The following is a 12506-nucleotide window of genomic DNA, read 5'->3' on the forward strand; positions in this document are numbered from 1 at the left end:
TTCGTTGGGAATTTATTACTGTAGTAAAATTAAGGGTTGTGTATTTATTTCTTTGAAACCAATACGTATACTTCAGAGAATTATTAAAAGCACAGAATCTTTTGTTATGTTTACAAAAGCATTTAAAAGTACACGTTATGTTTTCACATTTTGGGCATCCAATTTCATTTAAATCAAGAACAGGCCTCCCTATTAACTTCGTTAATGTTTTTGATTTTTCTCTTCCTTTGGCAAGTAATATATGATATTTGCATGTTGATTCTATCATCCAATCTCTTAGTTTGTCCAAAGCTAGTGAACCAATTTCCCACTTCAGCTGATGGTTCTATTTTATTAACCAAGAATTCTGTTTTTTAACTCTTTCAGATAATTCTTTCCAACTACAAGGTGATTTTGTCACTGCATATCTTACACTAATTCCATCAGAAATACAAATTTCTTTAGGAAATAAATTTGAACTCTTATTCAACAAAAATTGTACATCAATTATCCCAATGATAACTGAAAATTCGTATTTTTCACCCACTGTCGATTTTTCATAATCGTTTTCCTTCATTCTTCTTCTTCGATTACTTCATATGGCACCACAAATAAATAGTTATTTATTATTATTTCACTGATCATTAGCTCTGATCGTATACTTTATGGTAACATTCGTTTACAAAATTCTAAACAATTAAAACTTTTCACAAAGACTCTTTCAAAGAATTTGTGGCTCACCCATTATTTTTGCATTACCAAACACAAATCACAAAACAGCAGCTGCAGTAGATGAATGATTACCTTAAGTCCAAAGTCACTCGACTCTCTGGTATTTTCTTATAGTACTGTTTACACTTACCATCCCCTACCCTGAGCGTTCCTTCAAAAATGAACCTTTTGCGAAGATGACTCAACGACATGTTTTCACATGCTGTTGGATATACTGTTGGTGTGTTTTTATCTTACTTTGTGTATGGAAAGGTAAAATTTGTATATGTGTTATCTGTAGAGTACAAACATTTTCTCTATGCCAAACTTTAAAGTAGTGTTAAACTCACGTTTTGTTGGATTAATTAGGTGCTTCTCTCTTTCTCTCTCTCTCACTCTCTGTAAAAGTAACCAAATTCTAACAGTTCGGATTTTCGATTATGTGAACGATTTGTTTTCAGATAACTCATATAATGTCAATAGGTAGCATTAGACAATTTCTAAAATAATCAATACATGGATTTTTCGTTTTCAACACTTTTTTTTTTCCTGTCCTGGCATTAATTTCACAGTTGTGATTTTTTTAAAATAATTAAACAGAATTGCATTAAGATATAAAGTTGTGGATTTAAATATCAAGATCTAATCAGAATAACTGAGTAAAAATTCACTGTGGAAAAACACAACAACAAAAACACACATCTTTGTTCATTTAAGTTTACAAATGCACATTTTATTTTGCTGAAATACTATTTACAACTATATTCACTGAGAAAAATTCGAAACATGTAATTACCTAAAAATATTTCACAATATTTAGTTTAGACTCTTAACATTTTCCAAAGAGTTAAATGAATAAAATTTTTGTTACTCACTGTTTGTTGGTTACATTACATCAAAATAGCTGGTCATGCAAAAGAATTTTTAAATCAGATACCATGGTAACCACACTTCCATACGTTTGATATTGTGTCAGTCTGGAAATGACACCATGCCTCGCTAAACATTCTGTGTATTCTTTTGTCAGCAAATATACAAAAACAGTTTTTGTAAAATGTTCGTAAATGTCCCAAAATAAAGAATCTTTATCGAATTGGATAAAATCTTGAAAGTCTAATTTTACCATTGATGAATTTAAATGTTGGGCGATAATTTTTCCCATTATACGAACAGATGGTAATTCAGTTTCCAAAAATAGCAAATGATTATCAATGTCGTACATTTTTGTTGAAAATCTCTCAGCTTCTTCACAACTAATAGAAAAAACCTTACTTCCATCACCTCCTGTATCATCAAGTATTAGTTCCCCATCTTGGCATTTCAGAATATAACACTCACCAAGGTCCATTTCGTAGTCAACTCTTCTTTGCAAGTAGCCGAGGATATCAGACCACTTCCTGCGTAATTTTTCCCAAGTGGTCCGGGATAAATACATCACAATGTAAGTGTCTTCTAAAATAATAATCGGTTTCCATCCTTTTAGAGCTAGGTGAAGAGTTTTGTCTCGTGCTATTTTCCTGAAGAAAGAAAATTTCAATGACTTTTGTGGCTCACCCATTATTTTACTTTACTTTACTTTCCTGGATATCAATCACCACAACACAATACGATAACTTCACAGAATGAACGAATTGTCGTAACTGCAAAGACACTTGACTCGTTTATTTTTCCTTATAGTACTGTTTACCTGACCCTTAACCCTGACTGTTCCTTCCAAAATGAAACTTTTGCACAGATGATTCATGGACGTGTTTCTACATGGTGTTGGATAAACCATGACGACAATGACGGATGTGTGTCACCCTGGGAAAATTCCAAGATATCTTATCTCAAAAACATCACCTACAATTCCATAGCCAAACAAAACATGACAACAATGTCGTTATGTGTTTGGATATTTCTGGGGAACCTATGTCTCTCATTCTATGATATCACAGAGGGTGACAGATGTCTTCCCTGCAATGCTCCCCCCACCTAACCCCATCACCCTAGTCTCTCACCATCCCCTCTCCTCCAGAAGATGTCTGCTCAGGCTAGTGGAGATGAGTGAGCTCATCGTTTGCGGATATCTTTTAGTGATGTCACCTCCAATTGATACTGATAACTTTTTGGGGAAAAAAAAATTAAAAAACGCGTTTTTTTATTTTTTTTCCTAAAAGTTATCATAAAAAACAAGTTTTTAAATTTTTTTTTTTCCCAAAAAAGTTATCATCTTCTGGAGGAGAGGGGATGGTGAGAGACTAGGGTGATGGGGTTAGGTGGGGGGAGCATTGCAGGGAAGACATCTGTCACCCTCTGTGATATCACAGAATGAGAGACATATGTTCCCCAGAAATATCCAAACACATAACGACACTGTAGTCATGTTTTGTTTGGCAATGGAATTGTGCGTGATGTTTTTGAGATAAGATATTTTTTTGAGATAAGGCTATTTTTGGAAACTGAATTACCATCTGTTCGTATAATGGGAAAAATTATCGCCCAACATTTAAATTCATCAATGGTAAAATTAGACTTTCAAGATTTTATCCAATTCGATAAAGATTCTTTATTTTGGGACATTTACGAACATTTTACAAAAACTGTTTGTGTATGTTTGCTGACAAAAGAATACACAGAATGTTTAGCGAGGCATGGTGTCATTTCCAGACTGACACAATATCAAACGTATGCAAGTGTGGTTACCATGGTATCTGATTTAAAAATTCTTTTGCGTGACCAGCTATTTTGATGTAATGTAACCAAGAAACAGTGAGTAACAAAAATATTATTCATTTAACTCTTTGGAAAATGTTAAGAGTCTAAACTAAATATTGTGAAATATTTTAGGTAATTACATGTTTCGAATTTTTCTCAGTGAATATAGTTGTAAATAGTATTTCAGCAAAATAAAATGTGCATTTGTAAACTTAAATGAACAAAGATGTGTGTTTTTGTTGTTGTGTTTTTCCACAGTGAATTTTTACTCAGTTATTCTGATTAGATCTTGATATTTAAATCCACAACTTTATATCTTAATGCAATTCTGTTTAATTATTTAAAAAAATCACAACTGTGAAATTAATGCCAGGACAGGAAAAAAAAAAGTGTTGAAAACGAAAATCCATGTATTGATTATTTTAGAAATTGTCTAATGCTACCCATTGACATTATTTGAGTTATCTGAAAACTAATCGTTCACATAATCTAAAATCCGAACTGTTAGAATTTGGTTACTTTTACAGAGAGTGAGAGAGAGAGAAAGAGAGAAGCACCTAATTAAACCAACAAAATGTGAGTTTAACACTTCTTTAAAGTTTGGCATAGAGAAAATGTTTGTACTCTACAGATAACACATATACAAATTTTACCTTTCCCTACACAAAGTAAGATTAAAACATACCAACAGTATATCCAACAGCATGTGAAAACATGTCGTTGAGTCATCTGCGCAAAAGGTTCATTTTTGAAGGAACGCTCAGGGTAGGGGATGGTAAGTGTAAACATTACTATAAGAAAATACCAGAGAGTCGAGTGACTTTGGACTTAAGGTAATCGTTCATCCACTGCAGCTGCTGTTTTGTGATTTGTGTTTGGTAATGCAAAAAAAATGGGTGAGCCACAAATTCTTTGAAAGTTTCTTTGTGAAAAGATCTAATTGTTTAGAATTTTGTAAACGAATGTTACCATGAAGTATATGATCAGAGCTAATAATCAGTGAAATAATAATAAATAACTATTTATTTGTGGTGCCATATGAAGTAATCGAAGAAGAAGAATGAAGGAAAACGATTATGAAAAATCGACAGTGGGTGAAAAATATGAATTTTCAGTTATCATTGGGATAATTGATGAACAATTTTTGTTGAATAAGAGTTCAAATTTATTTCCTAAAGAAATTTGTGTGTCTGATGGAATTATTGTAAGATATGCAGTGACAAAATCTCCTTGTATTTGGAAAGAATTACCTGAAAGAGTTAAAAAACAGAATTCTTGGTTAATAAAATATAACCATCAGCTGAAGTGGGAAATTGGTTCACTAGCTTTGGACAAACTAAGAGATTGGATGATAAAATCAACATGCAAATATCATATATTACTTGCCAAAGGAAGAGAAAAATCAAAAACATTAACGATGTTAATAGGGAGGCCTGTTCTTGATTTAAATGAAATTGGATGCCCAAAATGTGAAAACATAACGTGTACTTTTAAATGCTTTTGGAAACATAACAAAAGATTCTGTGCTTTTAATAATTCTCTGAAGTATACGTATTGGTTTCAAAGAAATAAATACACAACCCTTAATTTTACTACAGTAATAAATTCCCAACGAACGCCAAACGAAAAATTAACTTTCAGATGAGAGTCACATTGTCAAAACCATATGATGGCAATTCCACAAACATGGAAGAACCTTTGATGTATTTTTCAATTTATTTATTTTCTGTATTGTTAGATTCAGTAAATACAATTTGTAAATAAAATTTCGTTCAATAAAATGTGTAAATTTAAATGAACAAATTGGGTGTCGTATATGTGTTATACAAATTTAAGAAGGAAGATAATATTTTTTTTTTTTCCTTGTGAAATTTCATGCCACAAAGTAACCAGAGAATTTTTTTTTTTTGATTCATTGAATTAAAAGTCTTATTTGTTCGTTATCTACAAACAAGGTTAATGAATGAAAATTAGCAGTGTGGGAAAATAATTCACAAATAAATTCTACTTACAGAAATAGGTTAAGAGCACAAGGAATCGAAGGTAAAATTAATAGTTATATTGGTAATTTCCCAACGGAAACCAAGAGTTCGCAACAAAACACACGATTTCTCACCTACGTACAACAAAAGGCGACCGGATAAGACTTACTGAGAAATATACAGTGTTGGAAAATAAATTCACATATACTTTATATATTTATTAACTCTGCTGAGTTATTCTGTTAGAATATGACCTGTAAAAGTAAAATACAGAAAACAACGAATCAATTGAAAAAAAAAAAAAATTTCACTTGTCTGAATTCCATACTCTAACAGCAATCGGAATTCGAAACCGGAAATAACACTTACCCTAAACAAAACGGCGCATAGACTTTCCCACAAATTTGGACAACAGTGGGAAAGAATTAATACACACAACTAATCGGATAGTACTCTAAATTAAAATTAAATGTAAGCATTAATTAACAACACCAATGAATTCTGATGGTAACGAAGAATGAATAATTTTAGGATATGTGTTATTCAAACATCTTGATACTAAGTCCTTAATCATATGTAATTATTTGAGAAATATCCAAACTTGAGGAAATGCTACCTTTTGAACAATACCCCAATTTACGGATGTGACTCATGTCATCCGCTTTGAAGAAAAACCGCTTGCTCAGGGGATATTGCATATGACGAAACCCCAGCATCTACGGTCTGTAATCAAAAGGACGAAGTAACTAGTTCAGGTTAAGTATTTACAGAAATTTCATTCTTTGTGGTTTTTGTGTTTGTGTTGTGTTGTGGATATAAAATTGAACTATTTTGGAATATTCGTATTTAGAAGAGTCATCTGGAAAGCTGTAAGTACTTTTTTAACTTAAACATAACTGATCGCATGTTGTTTGGTAAGCGTAATTCTAATACTGAATAGTTTTTTTTTCCATAAGAATAGTCATAGGGTATATATTAGAGTATCAACATGGACACATTAGCCATTTTTTATGTCTAATGTGTATGTGTGTGTGTGTGTGTGTTTAAGGACAGGTACTTTAAGTATATAATTAATTATTCAGAAAAACTCAAAACACGAGAGCCATCACGACTTTCTCTAAGAATTCCCACACTTTAACAGGAAAGAAATACCCAAAATGTATTGGAAAATTAGTACAACCATCTATAGAAGAAAAAAAAAACAGTATGTTTGTGTGACATACAATATAGTTAAATTAAATTATCATTCCAAACTCAATAACAACAAACATTCACGTTACGAATCCTAATGTTATCTTGATCTTGTCATAAGTGTCCCACCAATCACGACACGATTACTTAACCACTAAAATCATCCTTCCCATTCAAAACAATAACGTCACTTATTTACAACTAACAACAAATATTCACGTCACATTTCCTTATCTTATCTTGATCTTGATATGGTTTAAAATGTCCACCAATCAGGACACGATTTCTTATCCACTAATATCATCCTTTCTATTCAAAACAACAACGTCACTTATTTACAAATAACAAATGACGACATTTATTTTCAAATAACAAATGACATCACGTATCTACATCTGAAAACAACACACACCCACGACACGATTCCTTATCTGTACCATCACCCATAATTCCATACGCGAACCAAAAGACAAGAACTGAAGCCAGTGACACATATGCCCACAGGGAAATTCCAAACATTCCACACCCATGAAACCACGCACACCGGAAGCATTTGGTTTAAAGTGTCCCACCAATCACAACACGAATCCTTATCTCTATCATCACCCATAATTCCATACGCGAACCAAAACACAAGGACTGAAGCCATTCACACGTATACCCTCAGTGAATTTCATGACTCATGAAGCCACGCCCACCGGAAGCATTTGGTCACTAGTGGGACCCCTACTATGAGCTGAAGCCATTGACACATATACCCTCAGGGAAAAGCCACGCCCACCGGAAGCATTTGTTCACTAGTGGGACCCCTACTACTGACGTAGTTAATCACTGGTAATTTTATAGTGATAAGGAAAGTCTTGAAAAATAGTGAAGGTTTTAATATCGCAAAAATATGGGATATCTACTGTTCAGAAAAGGATCAACCAACTAAACAAGAAAAAGAAAGAACTTACAAACACGGGAACATGAGCATAGCGACAGATTTCTAGAAGAGAGTCTATTCTGACTTGATGTAATTTCTTTGTTCTAGCAAAAACGTGTTAGCGAAAAGCGCAGAAGTTGATCTAGGGATCTCCTGAGCTAGATTGTATGAATAATACGAGATAATAGTTCTTTCCACAGTTTCAACCAATTGAATATATATTGACAAATGTCGAACAGTTAATCGTTATGTGGAAAACTTGATATAGAAGGTATTACCAGGTATCGAAGAATGCGATAAAATAGCAAAAAAAAAATTTTTTTTCAGTTATTTTTGAAATGCTGAAAACAAAGTAAATAAGGGTAAAAATTATTCATATGTTTGTTTAGCAATGCGAAAAGCACCTGCAATATACATAACGCTAAAGTGTTGTAATATACATTTCTGGTGTTGCTATGGTGATGTCAGCAATATGGATACATAATTATTAATATTTTTAGTGTTCCTTTGGTACAGTCGTGTTTATTACTATATTTGAAAATCATCGGAAAGCGAGACCGATACTACTAAATTTTCACAGATTGGGTAGAACTGCCTCAAGAAGGGAGAATGGACAGATTTCCATAAATTATATAATTTAAAAAACCTTGCAGTAATTAATCAAAATAAACAATTAATTTAAGTAATTGATTATCACATATACAATTTATATACTGTGCATGATAAAATGTAAATAAAAATGCAATAAACTTAAAAATGAATTATAAGTAGAGATGGATCAATATCTGCAAGGTTCATGGTGAAAAGAAACGCCACCTATGACTCCGGTGTCACGACAATAATATATTTTTTCTTTTATAAATAAAGAATGAACAATAATATTTATGTCCAATGAAATAACATTGGCAATCAGGAGCATTTTTTGTGTTATCCCCTCCTGACATTTGCCAAAGCTCTGAGATACCACAGGGAAACCCGTTATCATTATCATGTATCCTTGAATCCATCTAGACCAGCTGTATGGAACTTACGCACATCTCAATTCTATTTTATAACTATATCTGTGTTATGAATAATAATAATTTCGTTTTAACTATATGCAATAATAAACTTAAAGGCGTATGCCGGTGAAGTGAGGATTAAACTTAACACAAGTGAAATTAAAAAAAGGAAAATATATTTTAGTGTTCAAAAAATAGTTTTAAAAATAAATATCATTACCGTTTATATCTTTATTTTTATTAAAGAAAAACAGTTATTTACTAAGTTTGTAATCCAAGTAAATTATTTATTTACTTTGTAGAAAACGTTTTGTTATTTCGGTTCTAGTAACTTTCATACCTAAGTTATGTTTGTTTTAATTCTCTTATGTGAAAGTTGCTGCACTGTCAAACACAAAGAGAATGAATTAAAATAATTGCATATATGTATTTGGAATTTTGATATTATGTTATTGAAAAAGGATTGATATAATGAAGAATAGCTTTCAGAATATGATACCCCTTTCTGGTCAGTTGAATAGATTGTTAGTTGTAGATATTCAGTAGTGTAAACCGAATATTTTTATGAAGGAAACAGGAGCATTTCTTCAGCAGTGTACAAGATTATCTGAAAGTATACAAGGAAAGGTTTTTCTGAAATAACATGACATCATATTCCCTAAATTAATTTTCGTTGCAAAAGCGATTGTATGATTTGCCATTTGAAATACTAAAAGAAAGGTTCCCAAGAAATCAGGACGATTCCAGATCTTGATTATACGGAGGCAAAACACACCATCGGAATAAAGATAAATATTTAGTATGATTCTAATTGCTTATAGAAAAAAAAATGAATGGTCAACGCACATCAATAAAAAGTAAGAAATATTTTATTCGGTTTCGTTAGGTTTGATTAAAAGTCCTTATACGGACTGGCTTAAAGGGGCGAAGCAAGAATGCTTTTCATCTTCCCCGTTATCTGTAGAGGACAGTGTAGGGATTGGGCGTTATTGAGCTGTTAAAGCTCTGATTATGGCAGGAGGGTAACAGCAATAGCCGAGCCTCAGTTAGAACTTCATTGTCTACAGCATTACCCTCCAAGGGTATTTATCACCGTATCTCACAGTCCTGCTCCACCTCCGACACCTCCGACGTTTGATTAAAATTAAAAAATAAATATTTTAAACCTAAAGTATTCAAAAAATAAAAAGGTGTGCTAAGTAAAATCAATTTATGAAATATATTACAAAACAATAGTATTATTAATATAACGTAACATTTTATTCCTTGTAATAAAACTTTTTTTTAGTTTGTCTATAATGATATTATACTTTTGAATTAAATTTGAAACATCATAAAAGTGAGCAACGAGTTATATATTTTCATATTAGAATATGAATATGTTACAAATATATGTTAAAATATATTATATATATGAGAATATATATATGAGAAGTGGTTCGAATCCCGCCACGGGCATGGATGTTTGTGATTGTCTGTGGAAATACCAGTGATGGTGGTCGGCGGTAGATGGCGTTGGTGTAGTTGCAGTCAGTTGGTGGATTGAGTGGTGGAGACAGCTGTAGGGAAGGAGCCCTCCCTCGATGAGTCTTTGGACTCCCTGGAGGTGTCAAACAATAATAATAATAATAATATTTTCGAAATCACATTTTATGATTCTTGTTACGTGCTCTGCACATTAGATATTATTGCAGAAGGTTGATTTCTTTTCTGGCGAATATTTTTCGTTAGAGACGTCATTGTGTTCCGCTTAAGTTTAAATGTAATGAAAAATTCAATTAAGATTTACATTTGAAACCGATGTGAAGATCGTGTCCATCGACCGATTTGAGCCATCCAGTATATGGACATTTAATAAAGTTGATCGACGGCAAGTATACCAAACCCATTACTAGTAACCAGAATCGGCTTCCCTCGGAGTATATTATCAAATACATTACTGATCGCTACGTTTTTCTTTTGATTGCCATATTTTCATAAAAATAGAAAACAAGTAACCAGAATCGGCTTCCCTCGGAGTATATTATCAAATACATTACTGATCGCTACGTTTTTCTTTTGATTGCCATATTTGCATAAAAATAGAAAACAGTTACATAAAAGAAGCATTTTTAAGTAAATTTCGTTTGGAAATCATTGGTTTAAAAGCAAATGCAATTTTTTGGTTTATCAAGAGATATAAAATATGCCTACTAAACAAATGGAAATATACTATTGTGAGTTGAAAGATATCCAACAAAATATTTACTTATATTTATCCTCTAAGAAGATATTTATACTTAATTAAGACATATATATTTGTCGTCTGAAACCAGACACACCCGCATTGGTCAACTTACTTGAATTCTTCTTAAAGTATTCAATAATTCTTCTTGTTAAATATTTTTACAGGTGTATTTATGAAAGATGAAATTTCTCATTAGTTCCGTGTTCATCCTAATAGGAAAATGAATTTAGGCAATATTCGTACATTTCTTGTCTATGCCATCCTTAGGTGGACATGAAAATTCTGACGAAAGGCCAATAATAGGTTAGAATAGAAAGCTTGGAATAATGAACCTTTTTATTTTATTATTTGGTTCTCACCCACGAAAGATTAATTGCAAACTTTACCGTGGATAGGCTAAGAACGTTTTCTTCCTTTTTTAATACAAACAATACACAATAATTTTTGTGTATTGTTTGTATTTTTTTTTTATTTTTTTTTTACATTTGTTTGCATTAATATTATTTAAATTCAAACAATTCAATCTCCGTAATCGGAACTCTCCGCTAAACTTGTCAGGAACCTCAGTTATTGTTTCACCATCCACAGGTGCAATTATACATGTTTAAACGCGTTTTGCGTTTCATTAATAATTTGAATGATTTAGCATAGATCATCGGTTCCCAACCGGTGGCATGCCTACTCCTGCGGGTACGTGCTGGGCCGTTCAGGTTACACGAATAATAATCAGTAATGGCGAAAAAAAAACAAGTAATGTAAACAAATTGTAAAACGTTAGTTATGGAACAATACATGTTAAGTTTGAATGAACGCTAATAGAGACACTTCAAAACTAGCTCACATTAGCGAATGATGATTGGTGAGGGCGTGGCTGAACCCCTCCCCCAAACCACTCTCCTACCAATCATTACCCACAGTTCAAGAGTCACTTTCACTTTTGTCACCCATCCTCCTTTCCAGAACAATCGCGTGTTACTAAGAAATGACCTTTACAATAACGAACCTTCCACTGACTTCTACTTGCGACGTTTCTAGAACTTCTCCAAAAAATATAAATACATCCGTAGCAAGATTGTTTAATCAGTTCAGTTATTGGCTGAATATAAGTAAGTGCATTGTCTTTAATTGTCATTCTTTTCAAATAGTTTTTTACTTAATGTATAACGTAGTTTCAGTTATTTTTGTCAATGATTTTTAAGCATGTCAGTTATGGATCAGTGCTTTAAAAGAACAGTTAAAAAACACAAAGTTGATGTCGGTTATAACCCGTCGCCAAGTACTTCTCAACACGTGTCCGAAGCTACGAGTTCACCCACACCAGGGAATAGTAAAAAGGCGCATGTCTCAGGTATTACACAAATGAAAAGGTAATACAGTACTGCGAAGTGTATATTAAATATGAGTTCCATTTGTAGGGAATGATGACTGCCCTAACCCTTGTGGGTTGTGTGTGGGGAAATATTATCCAACAGTTGAATGAAACCCTCTCTACTCATGCGAAATTTAGAAACTAAACATCCTATGTATGCAAACAAAGAAATACATTATTTTCTGCGCTTAGAAAAGCATCCAATGTAACTTCAGGAAAGAAAGACAATGAGAATGCAGTTGAGGCTTCCTACACTATTGCTTATCGCATAGCTAAATGTCATAAAAACCACGCCATAGCTGAAGATTTAATTTCTCCTTGTATTATGGATGCCTTTTTTTTTTTTTGTATATTTGGGTTTAGGGAAGAACATGTCCAAAAATCGATACTATATCTTTTTCAAAGAATGCAATGTCTCGAAGAA

The sequence above is a fragment of the Typopeltis vanoorti genome, chromosome 6 (assembly GCF_054136105.1).
Source record: "Typopeltis vanoorti isolate ZY-2024b chromosome 6, IOZ_Tvanoo_1.0, whole genome shotgun sequence".
Classification (NCBI taxonomy): domain Eukaryota; kingdom Metazoa; phylum Arthropoda; class Arachnida; order Uropygi; family Thelyphonidae; genus Typopeltis; species Typopeltis vanoorti.